This window comes from Vidua chalybeata, chromosome 1, assembly GCF_026979565.1.
Source record: "Vidua chalybeata isolate OUT-0048 chromosome 1, bVidCha1 merged haplotype, whole genome shotgun sequence".
Lineage (NCBI taxonomy): Eukaryota > Metazoa > Chordata > Aves > Passeriformes > Viduidae > Vidua > Vidua chalybeata.
Window position 1 is genome coordinate 144,532,315 of NC_071530.1, and position 6,873 is coordinate 144,539,187.

The 6,873-nt window shown below is 40.0% G+C and overlaps 1 long non-coding RNA gene across 1 annotated transcript in view; it reads right to left on the reverse strand.

The window, feature by feature from the left end:
• Positions 1-6,313, reverse strand: part of LOC128792908 (uncharacterized) — an 88,308-nt gene extending 81,995 nt beyond the window's left edge. Inside the window, exon 1 of the long non-coding RNA XR_008432591.1 lies at positions 6,111-6,313. This is a non-coding gene — a long non-coding RNA (uncharacterized LOC128792908). The remainder of the gene's footprint in view (positions 1-6,110) is intronic.
• Positions 6,314-6,873: the final 560 nt, after the last annotated feature.

A 6,873-nucleotide genomic window follows, 5' to 3' on the forward strand; every position in this document is an offset into this window, starting at 1 on the left:
TCTTTCCTTCAGAAGACAGCAGAAAGTGCAGATTGTTTTTAAGAAAGACACACAGGCTCTTTTTTTTCGAGGAGAATTTCCAATATCTGCTGACACCCTCAGGCAGAAAGGCAGATTTTCTTTCAGTTTAAAAAGCATATGCTTCTCTCTCTCTAAAAAAACCCAAACACCCTTCATTCAAAGCAATTGAGGAGGGGCTGTTTGCTAATTTTACTCAATTTAGATGCAAAAATATCTAAAAGTAACTCATATGCAATATCTAGTACTCAGAGCTGTAGATAACAGGCCACAGCCCCAGTACTGAGCAATGTATAACAGAAATCTAAAATATGCTTTATTTGCTTCTTTGCACTTGGTTCTCTAGAGTTTTATAACTCTATGAAACTTCTTCTTTCCCTAGACAGTAAATATTCTCAGAGTGAGAGCTCAGGAGGCCCCGAGCAAGCTTGGGGAACTGCTGAAATTCAAGCAGTAGGTGCTGTCTTCTCCAGGAGTAAGAGAAAGCCAAGAGGCAGAATGGCTCCATGTGCAAACAGTAGCAATAGGGCTGCTCTGTTCCTGTCATCCTGGCCCTGGGCACCACAACAGTCTGAGCACATCGTGCTGATGTCACCCAGAGTCCCATCCTCACCCTCCTGCTACTTATATTGCTCTTTCTGGAGTGACAGCTATGTGTGATTAGATAGAAATTTATGTACACATTTAAAAATAAGTTTCTTCTCCTACAAAATTTAAAAGGAAAAAAATGGGAGGAAGAAAGGAAAAAGCTATTTATTCCAGTATCATTATCTTAAATTGGTTTATTTCTCCTTGGTGAGATATTTTGCATTTCTGAGGCTTGTTTGAACCTTCAGCATCCTCATTTCCATGTTCTTCACTGCTGAAAGGAAACAACAGGGACACTGCTCAGTTCTCATACAGATTTACCATGCCATGCCATTTTCTGGTGGAGACGATTTACCAGATAAGGAAACTATCTGTTACTGTACATCAAAAAGATTTCAGTTTTGCTGTGATCCTGCATTCAGCAGGAATTAATTCAGTAATCCAGGTGTACTGGAGCTGGGGTTATCTCTTCTCATGTTACCAACACAAGACTATTTGAAAAGGTCTTTTTTACAAACTACCAAAAAACACAGTTACCACTTTTTTCCTATCTCTGTTTAACATATATCTCTTAACACTTGCTCTGGCCTGTAATTTTTCTCCAAAGATAATGTCTTGCTCCAAGGAGTAAGTGCCAAGTTGCCATGTGCAAGTGTCTCCCATTGACTTATGAATGCAGGCTTCAGCAGTGAAGGTTGCACAGGGGGTGATAAGATGATAAGAAGATTGTTACAAGACAGCATTAAATTTTTTTTTTTTTTTCCCTTGGAAGATGAATGATTCATTACAAGTGAAGAAAAAGTGAGATGTGAGCAGAGGAAAATTAAGAAAGGCTTTTTGCAGTGGATTGAAATCACTCCAGGCCAGACTGGGCCAGCCAGAGGGAAATTTCAATGCAGAAATTACAAACATAAAGAGTATAAATGCATTTCTACAGATTGAAAACTTGCTTGATCTTCACATCTCCTCCTTCAGGTTTTCAAAAGGTCTTTGGAGGGTTTTGTTGTTTGTGGAGGGAGTTTTCAAACTGAGAACTAGATTTGAACAGTTACTCTCTCATAACCAGTTGTCTTCTCCTCTCTTGCCCTTCCCCATCTGTAAGGACCATCCCACTCATCAATATTCAGTCTCAGAATCTCGTACATCAGGGAACAGGAGAACAATATAAAACAGAAGAAGAACTCTCAGACAGCTGGGGAATATTTTAGAGGGCTGATGTGATTTGCTCAATGGAAGTGCCCACCTGGAGTTAGCCCACGGCACTTCCTCATGGGAAAAGGTGCTTTTAGAGAAAAGAGGGTTTTAAAGAAGAGGTGCCCTGAACTAGCTCAGTTGCCAGAAGTGGTGTAGCTGTTACCTGTTGTCACTGGTGAGATAGATCTATCCTAAATGCATGAGTCAGGACCCTTCTGCTGCACTGAGATTTGCATCAAATCCTTTTTCAGTACAGCAGGTACAGCAAAGATGATTGAGATTTCATCTGAACAAAAGTGAGAAACAATACACAAGGAAAAACCCCCAGATGTGTGAATGGGAAGAGGGATATCATTGGGAGGACCAGGATCATTAGGTATCTGCATGAAGTCCAAATGCAATTTTAGTTCCCTATTGCCAGTGAAGCATTCAAAGTCAGACAGGATGACAAGGACAATTATGTCCCTGCAGCTCTCACTGAAGTGAGACATGCAACTGCAAGAACAGACGGAGCTGGTAGTAACTATTGGATGAGGAAACATGATTGAAACATTGGGACTGAGACACAATTAGAAGTATCAAGATGGAAGGGGAAGGGGGAGGGGAAGGGGGAGGGGAAGGGAGGGAGAGGAAGGGAGAGGAAGGGAGAGGAAGGGAGAGGAAGGGAGAGGAAGGGAGGAAGGGAGGAAGGGAGGAAGGGAGGAAGGGAGGAAGGGAGGAAGGGAGGAAGGGAGGAAGGGAGGAAGGGAGGAAGGGAGGAAGGGAGGAAGGGAGGAAGGGAGGAAGGAGGAAGGGAGGAAGGGAGGAAGGGAGGAAGGGAGGAAGGGAAGGAAGGGAAGGAAGGAAGGAAGGAAGGAAGGAAGGAAGGAAGGAAGGAAGGAAGGAAGGAAGGAAGGAAGGAAGGAAGGAAGGAAGGAAGGAAGGAAGGAAGGAAGGAAGGAAGGAAGGAAGGAAGGAAGGAAGGAAGGAAGGAAGGAAGGAAGGAAGGAAGGAAGGAAGGAAGGAAGGAAGGAAGGAAGGAAGGAAGGAAGGAAGGAAGGAAGGAAGGAAGGAAGGAAGGAAGGAAGGAAGGAAGGAAGGAAGGAAGGAAGGAAGGAAGGAAGGAAGGAAGGAAGGAAGGAAGGAAGGAAGGAAGGAAGGAAGGAAGGAAGGAAGGAAGGAAAATAATCTAGCAGAGAAAGAGAAAAGAAAGAATAAAACCAAAGCTGCAAAGTCAAACCAAAATCTAAAATTCAGGTTGAAAGGTTAATGACTGCAAATAGCTCAACTGGGGTGCTGAATATTGAAAACTACAAATCATGTTGAACAAGGGAGTAATCAAAAAAGGAAGGAAAAGAAACACACTGGGCCATGGCAAAGGCACAATTAAACTCACTTGATGTAAGTCCAATGCTTTTTCATAGAGATACATCCAGTGCAAATGAAGTCCATAATTGGAAAATATGATTTGGCACCTCTTTATTTCCCTACTGAAAACATACCTGCTGTTTTCATTTTTGTATAAACAGATGTTTGTACAAATATTTCTAGTTTTATATAGCCAGATTTAATCCAATAACTTTCCTCCAAGTGCTCTCAAAGCCCAAGGTGAAATCAGCAATGCTGCACAAAGTGCCATTGTCAATGACCACAGCTCAAGGGCTCGGGGTGTCAGTGGACACAGCAAGCAGTGCTCCCAGACAGGTTTGTGAATGGACATCAGCAGAATGGACATCATCAGAGGGTCTATAAACCAACCTTCAAATGGCACAGGAAAAACAGTGAGGAGCTTGCAGCATTTGACCAGCTTGTTCAGCAGGTCTGCACAACTGCTCTGCATTGCAGAGAGAGATCTTCAGAGCAGGGAAAGTTTTGAATTTATGCTAAAAGTGGGAGCTAGGCATGTTGTACCTGAATGCAAGTATCTGGCCATATCTGGCATTCTGGGACTTACACAAGCTGCATTTGGTTTCTATGTGAAGTTTCATTTCCAACCCATGAAACCATAAAGAGAATGGGTTGACAGAAGTGTGCAAGGAAGTTGCAGCCTTCCCTATTGGCACCACCTGGGGCACACACTCTGCAACACACTGTGGAGAGGATAAAGCCTTCCTTCTCCACAGCTCCTGGTTAAAATGCTTTGGATGCTACCAGCCTGAGAAGTTGCCTCTGGACTTTCCTTGTACGTTGCAGTATGATATTCAAGGAATGTGAAACTGTATTTTTATTTTAGCAATCACACTAAAAGAACTTAAGCATAGGTCAAGGTAAGCAGACCATATGGTCTCATTAAATAATAAATTTTTTTTCAGTAACAGTTATGCAGAATCTCAAAAATCTCTCTTTTCACTGCTTCTTTCATTCTGTTTTTTTTTATAGTATTTAAAAAAGCCAAACAAATAACTAGAGGACCAATCCATATGTCTGCTATAACCGGAGATTTCTGAACCTAATATGATCAGGGTTTTTGTTTGTTTGTCCCATAGACCCTGGCTGCTTCTTAGCTGTGGATTATGGTCTGTCATAGAAAAAGCAGCTTTTTAAACTGCTTTTCTTTCCGTTTTAAACTGAAAGAAATTTCTCAGGTCAGTATTTTTAATCTGAAAAAAAATCTGGAAACCAGTAAAAGTATTTGGCTTGAAGAAGAGGAGTTGGAAAGTGTTTTGGTGCAAAAAACAGTTGGAGACCTCATTAAATTCTCTGGGAGACAGAGACTGGCAGAGCTCACATGTTCTGCATGAGGTCTGGATTTTATTAGACTACGTGCTGTGGACCTGTCATATTCAATAAAATGAGACTTTGATTTCTATTTGTTTCTTAATTAAAGTGTTTTTTAGGAAAATCTGCTCCCTAAAAGAAGATACCAGAAAAAAAAAAAAAAAAAAAGGAGACTATTTAACCATAAATGGTCAATGTCAAGTTTCTTATATAATGCAATAGAAAATCCCAGAAGCAAAAATGCATTTCACTCCTTCAGAGCTCAATACTCCTCTTTTGTTTTTTACAAATCTACCCTGTTGTAACACATTTTCAACACCCAGTTCCTGCCTTGGGTACTGGTCAGGGTCTCAGTGCCATAAGATTTCCAGTATAAGAGGGTACCATACAGTCATTCAAGAGAAAGGAAAGTGAAGAAACAAGTAATGTGTTTCCTTTACTTTTTTAAACTGAAAAAAAAAAAAAAAAAAAAGTCAAGACAAACATCTGATGACTCTGCATGGGTTAAAAAAAATTCCAGGTAAATGAAAAAGGTCACCTTCATAGATTAGGGTGTGCTTTGTAGTACAGGTTTTGCCCTGGGATTTTCTCTTTCAGAGAAAGTCAAAGAAAACAAAGAAAAGAATCTTCAGTGTGAAGCTGGCAAGTATATCCATAAATGTGCACATTGCTTCCAAATCTAGGTGGATAAAGAAAAAAAAAAAAAAAAAAAAAAAAAAAAAGGGGATTGTTGAAAACAGATAAACAGATTAGAGGCTGCCCTCGAGGAAGTCAAGTACAAGGACTGGACAAACCCTGACAGGAAGAGGGACCTTTACTCATTCCCAGAACAACTGTGCAGTTTCCTCCTAATAAGACATTAAGTTACACTGCTAAAATTATGTGGTTTCAAGGTCTGAAAGGGGCTTTTAGTATTTTCTCAGCAAGCCCAGTAGTAAGATAGATTCAAAGAAACCTTCCTGAAACAAAGTGTTATTTAACACATTACACAGACTATATTTAAAGAGCTTACTTTTTAAAATGAGGAGATGGTAAATCATCATCGACATAAGCAAAAAAAAAAAAAAAAAAAAAAAAAAAAAAAAAAAAAAAAAAAACAAAACCAACATGATGTACAAAGTATACAAGAGTAAACAGCAAAACAATTTTTTTTGTTGGGTTGTTAGGGCTTTTTTTTTTTTGGTGTTTTTTTTAGTTCATTTCTTCTTGTATAACTCCCACATCAGTAAAACAGCCCTGAAAATGAATCAGCAGTATTAACTCCCTAGGCAATTATGTGCTGTGAGGGGCAGGTTGTCCTTTCTCATGTATAGTTAAGAAATGCATTTGTTTTTCTCTTTTAAACTGAACATACTGCTCTTTGTCCTCACCAGGAGGCAAGCAATCAAACAAACAAATCCAACCAATAAACCAAAAATAAAACCCCAAAACTGAAAGCCCCGGTGAAGTCAGAATTTAATTCTCTATTAATAAATGAGGGCATCAGAGTCTGGGGAGTGTGTATGGAGAAATGGTCCCTTAAGTGCCAACCTAACAATTCCACAGAGCTTTTTTCATGCAAGTTCTGGAAAGAAGCTTTATTAAATGATTTACTCTTTAGCCACAGCACTTACCTCAGAAGAATCTGGCTGGAAGCTGTCTGCAGCCTGCTGTTAAAAACACTGCCTTGTGCCAAAACAGGAGTGCAGGAAGAAGAGATGAGTAGATCCAGAGACTGAGTTTTGTCTGGGCATTTTGAAGTGGTTTACTTTGTTCAGAATGAGCTTTCATCAGCAATGCAGTTACTGCAAACACTGCACTGGGGCTCAGTCTGGCACTGTTGTGAGGAACTTTGTGAGTGGGGAGCTGAGTGTGCCTGGTTTTTATCCAGACCTGATGATATCTCCAGTATTGCTTAAAGCATAACTAATGCTGCAACTACCATCCTGTTTTGCTACTCCGAGTCTGCCAATTCTTCTCACATCCTTCTTCCCCTAGAGCATATCCCAGTTTATATTCCTAATTTTCAAAGATCTCCAGTTCTGCCCTACCTGTCCTTCTTATCAGTTAGCACCTAGGATAGCTCCTTCCCTTACTCTTAGGTGGCTCTGTTTTTGATTTAAATCCTTTTCCCTGTCCCAAATTCCTTTCTAACATATTATATATATATATATATATATATATATATACACACACACACACACATATATATATATATGTGAGATAAATATAATTATAAAAGTTTTAAGCCTATCAATCTGTCTGCAGCCCAGCCTCACCTCAAAACCCACTTTGGGTTAAAGCAACAGCTGTCATGAAAAACTACCAGAGGGTGCACTGCAACAAAACCTGTTGATTGGGAATTTAGAGAACATTTAAATTGACTTAAAGTTTGCC